Source organism: Pipistrellus kuhlii, unplaced genomic scaffold (assembly GCF_014108245.1).
Source record: "Pipistrellus kuhlii isolate mPipKuh1 unplaced genomic scaffold, mPipKuh1.p scaffold_m20_p_1, whole genome shotgun sequence".
Taxonomy (NCBI): domain Eukaryota; kingdom Metazoa; phylum Chordata; class Mammalia; order Chiroptera; family Vespertilionidae; genus Pipistrellus; species Pipistrellus kuhlii.
Window position 1 is genome coordinate 195,606,880 of NW_023425404.1, and position 13,254 is coordinate 195,620,133.

Consider the following 13,254-nt stretch of genomic DNA (forward strand, 5'->3'; position numbering starts at 1 on the left):
ACCTGAGGCTCACAGAATCCAATCTGCATTTTCCTAGGAGCAGGATGCATTCACCCCAGAACTTCTGAAGTCAGGCAGCACTGAGCCATGATCTAACCACACTTGGGATTCTCTGAGGTCCAGGTGGTGACTTCCCACAGGCACTAGACTGGGACTGCTCTTTACTACCCAACACATAAATATTACAATTTGTATCGATACTTTTTCTCTCACAATATTATAATACTGTGGAATTGCATTTGCATACCCTTGAGGATCTCATTTTACACTATTTTTATCTCCTTCTTTTTATCTGTCCCCAGTTAATTGGGTCCTCTGGTCTTAAACTGTCTGAAAAAGCAGTTTCTGCTCCTGCATTTCAGATTGAGGCTCACAAGTAGGCTGATGCTGATAAAGTGATGTTATATGTAGATAGTAAGCACAGGAGGCCTCCTGGAGGCCTCATTTTCTTCCTTAATATCTTTTCAGTCAACCTTCTGAGGTTTTATCTGACTATGAATGGAGCTCAAATACACAATACACCAAAAGCCACCTCCTCTCCTCATTAAACAGATTCAGTCCGAACCTCCCCATCAGGATGCTCTGTCCCAGTGAGTGAACATTTGGCCTCGTCGCCTCTTTATTTCCAGCTGTCAGTTTGAAATACGGAGACTGCCTATCGGTCTTTCCCATCTTGCAGCATCAGCAGAATGAGCTGGCGCTTCCCTTTGCAGAAGGCTCGCCATCACCCTCCACCAGAGGTGCTGAATCTGCACAGCTGGCTACGTTCAGCAGATGGCTGGCAGGGGATTCGGCCCAGGATTACACTGGCTACAAAGACAAAGCCCTGGATGTGTGCTCTGGGCTCCCTCAGTGCATGAGATGTGACTCTGACAAAGCAGCTCAGCCGAGATCATGTGAGAGGTGAGAGAAGAACCTGGAGAAAAGAATAGAAAAGGAGGGAGATGCATGCTTTGTTTGCCTAATGAAAAAGATGCCTAGGCCAATTCTAGAAACATACTCCATCTTTCTGTGAGTATTAGTATTATTCATAAAATGCTCTGTCAAAAACCTTGCAGAAATCCAGATATAGCTGGTCCCCTCTCTTGAATTCTTTCTCCTCCCCTTCATCATGTTCACGTACACTGTCCATCAATGGTGAGCTAGGGGGAATTTCTTTGTCTGTTTTCTCTCTCTCTCCCTCTCTCTCTCTCCCTCTCCCTCTCTCTCTCAAATACACACACTTAGCCCCATCTTCACATATGCCACACTGGGTTATGATTGTTGAATTGTTCACTGTCGTCAGATCACCTAGTTTATTTCTCACTGCCTCCCTGATGCAAGGATGTGGTGAAAAGAAGAAAGATGGACCAAGGCAGTGGCCAGCCCCATGGGGACCACAGTGTCCGCCAATCATGTGAGAAAGGACTTCAACAAGGTCAGCCAAGTGCAGTGAATGGCACCTTGAGCCTTGATACTACTATGTCCCAGAGGGTTCTTGGTGAGCCTGACACTACATTGCTGACAGGTTGTGGGTTTTAAATAAAGCATTTTTGGCTAAATGAACAAATATTTCAAGAAACAGATGGAAATAATGAACAGAGGAGCAAAGAAATGAATGAACAGTTTTCTCTGAATTTTCTGTTTTACCAGGAAGCTTTCAAAAGCAGAGGTAAGACAATACTTTCAATAAGGCACCAGTTGGAAAACACTGGCACAGGTTAGTAAAAAAAAAAAAAAAATCTGTGATACAAATAAGACAAAAAAATAAAATCTATATGCTTGGGTTTAGTAGTTTATATGAAATACAAAACATGTCCATAACTATGCCCTTTCATCCCCTCAAGATCTTTTGTTGTTGTTGTTGTTTTGGAACCCTCTTTACAGGTAGATCCCTGACCAGTCCATCAGCACATTACACAAACATTACGGGTAACATTTGGGATTGGTGCTCAGCTTCAATGATGCTTCCGAACAATGTGTATATGGGAAACAGGTAGCGTGGCTCATGCTGCATAGAAAGAATAATGGTAAAGGAAACAATGAGCAACCTGAGTCACTTCTCTAAAAGCTGCTGGTGCATTTGTGCAAATCGGCATCCATAGGACTCTAATCATTGCATAAAGCCTTCTATTTTTTTCCCAAGCAATTGAGAACAAAAATTCCACAATAAACAAGTGCTTCAGTGGAACAAAACTCTCTCCATTTGAATTACGTTTCTAAAAAATATAAGCATTCATTCATGAACTCTAGGAAAAAAAAATCCATCTATAAAAGAAGCACACATCTTTTCAAATGCACCTCCCTTCTGAAATCTGTTTATGGGAAGGAAAACAAGGGAACATAATTGTCTGATAAATGGATGCCCTTAACAAAGGCAGTTGGAGAACTCTTATTCATTTCCTAAGCCAGTTCTCTTCCAGCTGTTTATTGGACAACCTTGGAATCTACAAAAGCCAACTATTGACTTTTCAATCTTTCTTTATGACACAGGGCTGCAGTAAACATATCTGTTGTGCACAGTCTTTTTATTTGCTAATTTATTCATTTGACAAATATTGTTGAGGTCTTCTGTGTTGCAGCCACGCTGCTGGGTATGCAGGATACTATGATGAGCAAAAATAATGTGCTTCTAGCCATAATGAAGTCTTTAGGGAGAGAGTATATGAAATAAAATAGAATCACATAATTGACTCATTGATAATCATAATGATTTGCTACAGAGGTCAACATCAAAAAATAACCAGGGTAGATTGGCTAATCAGCCAGTCTGGGACCACTCCTCTAAGATGAAATGTGTTTGCTGGGATCTAAAGGATTGGTCGTTTTAACAGGTAACAAATTATTGAGAGAGCGTTCCAGGTTGGGAGGGGGGTGGCCAATTGGAATGCCCAGAATAAGGAGTTTTACCCTGTTCTTTCATCTGTGTACACATGCATCAAATGCATAGTTTCTGAGCACTAAATCCTTTCACAACTCAGTTCTGTCCCAGCCTCCAGGAGTCATAAACCAAGGGTCCAAACAGGTGGGCAGTCCCTGTCTCAGGTCTGAGGAGCTTCACAGTCTAACAGAGACCAAGGGACCAGGCAGAGTGCCAGCCCCAGGGACATTGCTTCTGTCCTTATAGAGCTTAAGGGGCAGTTGAGGATTTAGGCAAAGCCCAGCAAATTCTAGTAGCTTAACACTATGCTATCCCTTGACATGGGGATGCAATCCCAGCCAGTTTCCACTTGCTAGAAGTGTAAGCTCCTACAGAGCCCTTCTGAGGTTCATACTAAGCAGACCCTTAGCGCTGTCTCTAATGTGTTTCCAGCTGGGCATAAATGAGCTAATTTCCTAGCTGGGCATAAATGAGCATGATGTCCTGAAGTGGAGGAAGAGTACTTCCAGCTTCACTGGTCCTAATTGATGTGCTAAGAAGCCTCAAGAACCTGGAACTAGCAAGAGTCCCTGGCAAGGTGAGGCTGTTACTCCTCCACTGGCCCCTAGATTTTATCTGAGGCATTAAATTTTTTAAAATATATATTTTATTGATTTTTCACAGAGAGGAAGAGAGAGGGACAGAAAGCTGGAAACATCGATGAGAGGGAAACATCAATCAGCTGCCTCCTGCACACACACCACCCCCCACCCCCGGGGATGTGCCCACAACCAAGGTACATGCCCTTGACCAGAATTGAACCTGGGACCTTTCAGTCTACAGGCCGACGCTCTATCTACTGAGCCAAACTGGTTTCAGCGAGGCATTACATTTTGAACCAACACCAACCTTCAGAACCAGGCTGCCCATCTTCAAGTCCTCCTTCTATTCATTGAGGGTTGATAAAAATTCGAGTAGCCATCTCAGCCCCCTGGAAGGATTCGGAATAAACCATGGTGTGCTTGATTTAGGGCATGTGGCAGGGATTAATGCTAATAATTCCCACAAGGCAGCCTCTGCTGCTGCAGGACTCTGTCACTACTGCCCATTCTGCAGACTTTCTGGTGGCTGTCCAGCAACAGTGTGGCCACTTCGCCCTACCTGGCTGTGCTGGGTCCATTGAGCCTATATCTAAACTCATGGGCAACAAAAGGAGTGCAAGGTTGCAGTTAAGTCAAATGATAGAACTAACTAAGGCTTACAAAGCTTACTCTGTGCTTGTTAGTGTTCTGTGCACATTTGTGTGTGAACTTATTTATTATTATCCCTATTTTAGAGATAAACAAACTGAGGTAAGACAGGGTAAGTACCTTGGGGATCTGGGAATTATATCTAGGTGGTCTGACCTCTGAGTCTGCATTTTGAATGTCCCTGCTATTCTCCCCAGTGACAGAGCACTGGCCATGATCTCTGACTGAGCCAAGGGCTGGTTTGTGTGAGGTTGGCTTGTGGTCTTGATGTGTGTTTTAGTGGGTACTTTTAGTGGCAAGGAACAGACTCACTCAAGCAAGTTAGGGAGAAGGGGTTGGATAGTTTAAGGATGAATACAAGTTCAAGGAAAAGGCTGAGTCTTGCAGATATCGCCAGGAGTTATTTTTGGCCTCAACATCACTGCAGCTGTAGCGTGTATCTGGGTCCTCGGGGACTCCAGGTATCTTGGAGGGAAATTTATAGGTCTGATTTTACCACCTGGGCTGCCCAGTCTAATTCACATTCTTCCTTAGTCTGCCACCCTCTTGCCTCTTAGCATCATGTCTAGCACAGTTCTCTGTATAGATTCAGATTATCTTTGCTCAATCCAACAGTCATGAAAAAGTAACTGCACGTTTTGGTATTTAAGACCTAAAAACAACATAAAGTGAGATGAGCAGTGGGTTAACATACACACTGGGCCCAAGACCTTCTGTAGTCTAGGTGTAGGCTGGGTAAAGGCTGGGTGAAGGCTGGGTGGAGGCTGGCTGGAGGCTCAGAGGGGTGGTCACATGGTAGGTCACTATGGCCTGAATGTCAGGAGTTAAACTGAGCAGCTGCAGAGATTCCTCCAGCAGAGGGAAGGGTTGTGCAAAGGTTCAGGGGTTGGAGTGTGGAGGGCTTTATAAACCACTAGAGACCTGATGCATGAAATTCATGCAAGAGTAGGCCTTCCTTCTCCTGGCTGCTGGCACTGGCTTCCCTCTGGCACCCAAGACTGGGGCATCCTTCAGAGTCCCAGCTTTGTCAGGAAGGTCATCTGGAAGGCCATCAGGTCTAATTAGCATATTATGATTTTATTATTATAGAAGATGTTAAGGAGTCTGGGAGACATTATGGTAACCTTGAATACTAATGTCGAGGATTGAAAGTCCAGAAGTGTCATCATCAAGTGGAAAATTCTAGAACTTAGACTGTTGTGTAGGGTTACTCATTTGCTGAGAACTTCCTGGAAATAATCTCCTTGAAGTTAGGGCCCAAATTGGGTTGGGATCTTGCCAAGCTCAAGCCACACCCCAACCCCCATCTAAGGGACATGTTCATTTTGAGAAGTATTAATATGGCAAGGTTTGCTTTGGAAAGGGGTGGAATATAGAGAAGGATTTGGGTCACCCAGAGTCTGTGACCTCAGCACAGAAGACGTCCTGGCTAACAAACTCAAGTAACCCAGTGTTAGGAGTGAGGCCACACCATCACAGCTGCTTTGAGGAGTCATGGGTCCTGTGTGCCTTGCTCCTTTAGCTACACTATTCTACATACTGAATACCATAGACTCTGTAGCCTCTGTACTATATCGATCTACTAGTATTCACAACAGCCCTCTTAGGAAAGTACAGTTACTTTCATTTTATAAATGAAGATAAGACTGTGGCTTAGGAAAGCTGAATAAGTTTTTCAAAGGTCACATAGGTGGAGGCTGAGATAAAAATTAAATTCCCATCTGTCCAATTCCAAATGCCACACTTCCATTGGTGGAAAGAGGATGTCATTAATTAATGACATTTCCCTTTATTGTCTTCCAAGCAAGCTGCCACAGCTTTTAGCTCAATGTCCCAAGGAGGCTCTCCCACCTGGCTGTTGAAAGCTTTGGCTCACACTCTCTTCAAGCACATGAATACTTTAACACGCTGGGTTCCTCCTCTGACACCCAAGTGTGACTCAGTTCCCAGAACTGGCTTTCTCTTGTGGAGAAGAGAATCCGAATCCATCTGCCCTGAGAGTAGGCAGCAAGTTCTGCAAAGAGGCTGCTCGGTAAGAAGCCTCCTGGCAACACAGTAAATGGCCACTGTTATTATGAAAGGAAAGGGGCTTGACTAGACGATGAGGGAATGCTTTCCAGAGAAGGTTGCAAATAATCCAGGAGTGGGGAATGAGTGGGGTTTGCCAGGTCGACCTTAGAAGAGAAATCTAGATGGAAGTTGTTTGAGCCATTTACTTTTATTATTCCATGTGTGGGACCTGACAACCCATCAATTATATTTAATATTGGAGGCTAGCTGAAGTCCAAGAAACTTCTGAACATGCCTATATCCCAGAGCATTGGGTCCATGGCTTTCTTTGCAGGGATAACTTAGGGTTGTTAGTGGGTGTTTTCTGTATGTGTTTGTGTGTGTGTGTGTGTGTGTGTGTGTGTGTGTGTGTGTCTGTGTGTCTGTGTGTGTAGGTTACTCAGAGTTCACTCCCTCTTCTTGAGGTAAATGGATCTTGATATTGTTAGTGGTTATGAGCCTTATTCCTCTTCATTGGAGTGTTTTAGGTGAAGCTAGCACTATACCCAAGCCAGGAAATCAGGCCCAGCCAATCAACAACTCCATATTTTTTTTAGCCACAGTAATTGGTTCAAGGATGGGCAAGCCATCCCATCAGAGTCAAGAATATTCGCTGAGTTTTGTGCTGAGGTCCCTCAGGAAACAGATGTTGATTCTGATCCTAAGGATGTGAAACCTGAGAGGGGTTGGATCTGAAGTGGCTGCTTCCATGTAGCAGACACTAACATCTAACCAACCCAAGACAGAGCTAAGGGCTAGAAGAACTGAGTCTCCATGATGCCATTTGATCCTGACTCTGGAGGGGACTGAAGTTCCATCTATCCCACAGGGGTCTTCCCCAACAGGAGGCAATACATTCCCTTCCTCTTGAAGCAATGAATGTCCTGCTGGGCACTGTGTGTATTTTTGGAAAACCATTGCTTCACATACCAAAATAGATATTTGGTCAACATATTTGATGAGTTTTAACCTTAATTCAAACAATTCTCTACCCTACCACTTAGCCCCCAGCCTTTCTGGTTCCTCTTCAAAGATGTAATTTATGGGCAATATCTTTTGGCTTTTCTCTCATGGATATACTGTGCAAAGGAGAAAGGCAAAGGACAGGCATGGACTTGTTGCAGGAAAATTATTTCCTGCATGTAGAACCCTAGCATCGTCCCCAGGGCTGCATGTAGAACCCTAGCATCGTCCCCTTTCTAATTCTGTCCCCTGCACTTTTCTGGAAAACAATTTGAATGCTCTTAATCACCCTGTCTTCTTGGTTGGCTGGCCTTCTCAAAAAATGCCTTGTATGATTCTGCTACCTTGTTATGTACTGCTGCCTTCAGTATTGGAAAGAAGGCAAGAAGAGAGCAGAAAAGGAAGGAAGTGTTACTGGGAAACTCCTGGTTGGGTTCGGGCTGCCTGTTGCTGTGTCCAATAATGAAGGCATATTTTCACATATTAAAATGAAATTTAAAAAAAGGACATATCAGTTGCACATCTCCTGACCATTCCTGCTGAAGATGTGATCTGGTGTAATGAAAAGACCTCTGCGGTTAGAATGCCCTGAATGGAAGCCTAGACATTGCCATTTGTGTGTGTGAAATACTGACCTGGTCACTTAATCTCTCTGAGCCCAGTTGTTGTTGTTATTGTTTTATCCGATAGTGGGAATAATAGTACCTTCTGCATAATCAGGTTGAAAAAAAATGAATTCATGCTACATTTTTGGAGTGTCTTCCACCCTCTAAAGTTGTCATTCTACCAATAGAGTCTGTTGAGGGGAGCCCCTACCTGGCCATCCACAGTAAACTGAACCAAAGCATACCCACCTAACCCAAAAACAGCCCATCCATAGGCATCCAGTGATTGCATGAAGAGGCTGGTCTGGAAAAAAAGGAACAGGGAAAATAAGATTCTCTGTCAAAAATGTAATTTAAATACTTGGAGGAAATGAGGTAGTTAGCAGTAAGATCTGAAACTAAAAATCACAGTTCAGAGAGGCTGATTTGTGGTTCATCTGAATCCCTGTTTTGTTTCCTTTGAAAGCAGAATCTGAGGCAAGAAACTGGTCCAGGTGGTTTCTTTGGCACATAATTCCAGGGAATGTAAGAGAGAGTGTATGGATAGTGGGTCAGGGAAGGAAGAAAGGCAGAAAAATGAGAGTCTATGAGTGTATTCTTGCAGTAGCCAAACTTCTAAGTTCTTAAGGGCCCTTTCCTAAATTTCTCAAGTCTAGTTTAAGTAAGACCCCATCCATATATCAGCCTCTAATGCTCAAAACACTTAGGAAACTGTATTTTATGTGATTATCTAAATAGATTAGGCACATGTTTTGGAGAGTATTAAATATTTGATGAAGAAAAAAAAAAGGAGGAAAGGAAGCAAGGAAGAAATGAATGAAGGAAAGAAGGCAAGAAGAGAGCAGAAAAGGAAGGAAGTGTTACTGGGAAACTCCTGGTTGGGTTCGGGCTGCCTGTTGCTGTGTCCAATAAAGAAGGCAGCAGTACATAACAAGGCAGCAGAATCATACAAGGCATTTTTTGAGAAGGCCAGCCAACCAAGAAGACAGAGTGCTTAAGAGCATTCAAATTGTTTTCCAGAAAAGTGCAGGGGACAGAATTAGAAAGGGGACGATGCTAGGGCTCTACATGCAGCCCTGAGGGTCCACAGATGTCAGCTATTGTCCCTTAGTCAGCAGATGATGAGATGATGTTGATGAGATGATGTTTTCACTCTTGGTGGATCCATCTGACCATGCTTATCGGTTCTGCTTGCTGGATTCACATCTCCTCAATCACTTCTCATAGGCCTTGAAAATGAAACTTTAAGAAAAACTTAACCCCCTATTCACATATGAGAAACGTAAACCCCATTCACATAAGTATATGTATTCTAAGATTTAAAATAATTTTTCAGATTAATTCAGGTGCTCTATCTATTAGATTATAAGTCCCCTCCCCATCAGAAAGAATGAAAGAAGAAAAGGAGGAAGGAAAGAAGAAAGGAAATAAGGAAATAGGAAGGAAGGAAGGAAGGAAGGAAGGAAGGAAGGAAGGAAGGAAGGAAGGAAGGAAGGAAAGAAGGGAGGGAGGGAGGGAGGGAGGGAGGGAGGGAGGGAGGGAGGGAGGGAGGGAGGGAGAAAGGAAGGAAAGAAAGAAGGAAGGAAGAATTTAGAAGGAGAGCAGTGTAGGAAAAAAGGAAGGGCAGCTGCAGAACCTGGCTGAGGCTTGTGTGACATCACAGAACACAGTGCAGAGGAACCTGGGGAAGCAGACAGTCTGCTGAGGAATATAGTTGTATAAGGACCTGCTGTGCTGTGCATACACCAGAGTGATGAAACCAAATCTGGCAGCTGTGGTCATGTGGGAGGAACCAGAGAAAAGGGATTTCAGAACCTGTGGGTGTCCAGAGGGCTGGCTCCTTAGATGCCTAGTGACTCTTCAAATTAAAGTGCTTAGAAGTGAAACAAGAAAGAAAATAGTGTGAAATGGTTTTAATCACTGTCTCAGTTGGCAGGAAAGTAAGGAATTTGCAGAGGTCAAGAGCACCGGTGGAAATGAAAAGTCTACGAGGTGAGTGAGCACAGAGCTAGCATCCCCAGTGGACCAGCAGGCCCAGGGCTGTGCTGAGGACATAAAAGCCTTCTCAAGCTGCAGCAACAACAAAACAAAACAATAAAGCCACTTTATTCTTGTGTTCATACTCTTTAATTTCTTTTCTGTCTGAGTGAAAATGACTTTTCCTCCTTGTGAGGTTTCAAGGTGGCAAAGTTGACATCCTGCTTTCAACCTCACTAACAAGTGAAGAATTCCAAAGCAGGACCTTAATTGGAAAATTCATGAACCTACATTAAATTAAAGAGCTGACAGTTTGATATATAAATATTTGTATATCTTGAGGTTATTTTGTTTCATGTTATCTCAGCTTCAGAATCAACAATGGGCAGTCAGAGTGGTCTACCCAGAGGCAAGAATTATAGTGATGTATTGTATTCAGAGTACTGGTTCTATCTAATAAAGAGGGAATATGCTAATTGACCATCACACCCTTACAAAGATGGCAGCACCCACAGCCAATAAGGAGGGGGGATTCTAATTGACTGCCATGCCCTCAAAGATGGCAGTGTCCACAGCCATAAGATGGTGATGCTCAACCCCCTCAGCCCTGCCAGGGTGGCAGACACATGGCATAGCCAGGCCCGCCCCCAGGCAAGTCAAGCTGCTCCATGTGTCTGCCACTAGTCCCCTCAGCGCCCCCCCCCCTCCCACTGCCTGGGGCCAGCCCAAGGCTCAGGTAACCAGGGCCAGCTGAGGCTTGTGCTGCCAGCAATAGCAGCAGCAGAAGTGTGATGGGGGCATTGCCTTCTCCTGATCACTAAGTTGACTTCTCCCCCTGAGGGCTCCCAGACTGTGAGAGGGGACAGGCCCAGTGGAGGAACTCCCCCCTCCAATGCATGAATTTTCATGCACCAGGACTCTAGTAATCATAATAAAACCCACTAAAATTTCACACAGGTTAACAAATGGTAATAACTCAACAGGGATAGTGATAACAATAATCCTCCTTTCAAAATCATTTGCTGCTCAAATTTCTAAACAATTGCTATGTTTCCTGCTAGTTTTTAATAATGCACATGCAAATTGGATAGTAGGATATTATTATTATCTCTCCTTTAATCAATTTAAAATAAATTTGCATGGAGGTAATTTGGAAAACTCCCATTTACACAGTGGAACACCCCCCCACACACACACACACACACACACAACACACATACACACACACCAGCACACACACACAACTGCATGCATTTGTTTATCTTAATGCCTTCACATTTTTGCTGGATGCTGGAATTCTGAGTTATCTTTTTCTTTTGGTGTGAAGTTTTAGATGAAGCTAATCACAGTAGAAAATAACCACCAATGATGGACATTTGTATAGGAAAAAGAGTCAGATCTCAAAGAATGCCTGGAGACCTGACAAAAGATGTCAGTCTTCCATTACCGGAGGAGATGTAAAGAGCCATGTTTGCATGCCACCCTCACTTTCCCCAAGACCTGGCACTCCCCCTGAAGCCACTAATGAAATGGTCTCAGTGTCTTCTATCACTCAGCCAGTTCTCTGATATCCACAGGGGAACGTTTTTGAAAGTCTTTACCAAAGATCCTGAAATTCTATATAAAGAGCTAATATGCTAATTAGACTGAAAGCAGAATGACCGTCCAGATGACCTTCCAGACAAAGCCAGGACTGCAAGGGCCAAGCCCCTTGCATTAATTTCATGCATCAGGCCTCTACTTTATGATAAATTGTTAGGTGAAGTTGCATCAGCAGAAAGTTTTAGACTGCAGAAGCATTTGAAAGCTGTGAAAATCAATCCCAATAGACCCAGATATACTTCAGTTTCTAGAATATAGTATTTATGAATTTCTTCCAAATATATCCTTACCTTCCAAACTTTTCCTTTTTGTTATATTTGTTATTGTCTATAAAATAAATTCTTCAAAATTAAAATGAACAGAAAATGTACTACATAATGTGAGCAAAGATATGCACATCTAGCTGTGCTGGGAACAGAACGTAAATATTCAAAGAAGATGAATTTTGATGAAGTGATTGCCACGTGTACAATATGTACTAGGTGAGTCAACCATGTTCAAGCCTTGTGCACCAAACTTGTAGGGATCAGAATTATGCTACAATCTAATTATATTCATCTTCTTGGTTATTAATTAAACTTTTGCAAATATTTGTTGACCCAAAAGGATATCACTTGCATATCTAAAGGACACTCATTTACTTTTCCATCACCATTTAATCCCCCTATACCCTCCTTCACCTCCTCTTTGTGCAAACTGTCAACCTACTCCACTATTGAATCATTTGTAAGTGCTATTTAATTGCTTTATAACACAAATGTAATAACCTTCACGATCACCAGGCACAGAACACAGTTTATGTGGCTCCCAGAGGCCCTCTTCCCCAATCTGCCTCCCAGGGGCTTCAAGCTTGCCTGGGAAGTGGGGGGCCCATGCAGCCCCCAAGCTGCAAAGGCCTAGGCCATCAATCACGTGTTACTGCTTTTAGGTTTGTGCATTCTGCGACTGGTTTAGGAAGTCCTTCTCTGCCCTGGGATCTTAAAGCTGTGATCCTATGATGTTTCCTAAAAGTTTTATAGTCTTGCCTTTTATATTGAAGTCAAATCCACCTGGATTGATGTTCATGTATAAGATGAATTAGGGGTTTAATTTCTTTTCCCCCTATTGATAACCCAGAGTCTCAGCACGATTTTTAAAAAAGTCTACCCTTTCCCACTGATTTGCAAGCCCAGCTTTGACGTAAATCAGGTTTCTATATTTGTCCGGACTCTCAGTGGGTGCTTGTTCTGACCACTGTCCATTTGCGGGTGTCTGATGTCACGGTTATTTAGTTACTCCAACTTTGCACTAATTCATGAAATCTACAAAGGAGAGGCCACACATATTTCTTCTTCTTCCTGGAACTATTGACCTTAGCACTTCCAATTATATTTTGCTTTTTAGCTTGTCAAGTTCTATGAAATACCCTATTGACATTTTCAATGGAGTTGCATTCTGTCAGGAGCTCAATTTCCTGAGATGGTTGACATCTTTATAATACAAGGGTGGGCGAAAAACTTACAGTTGTTCATATGGAAAATGCTCCAATAATTAATAAATAATAATACAAGAATAAACTCTGTGTTTCATGTACTCACAACTGTAAACCTATTTTTCCCACCCTGTATTGAATGTCTCTATCCATTCTGTTAGGTCATTAATATCTTTCAAAACATTTTTGTAATTTTCACCATAATGGGCTTACCTAAAGTGTATTAGACTTTTTCCTAGGTATTTTACATTGAATATATATATATATATATATATATATATATATATATAGATAGATAGATATATATAGATATATATTCCAACTTAATTTGGCATGTTGATTCCTGTATTCAGAAAACTTGCTAACTCTCTTTTTAATTCTAATAATTTATCTTTTGTTTGTTTTTTTTAAGATTTTCTACCTAGAGAATCCTATAATCGATTAAGAATTTTGTTCCTTTCCAAACATTATACATCTGTGACACTGTCCTGCCTTTCA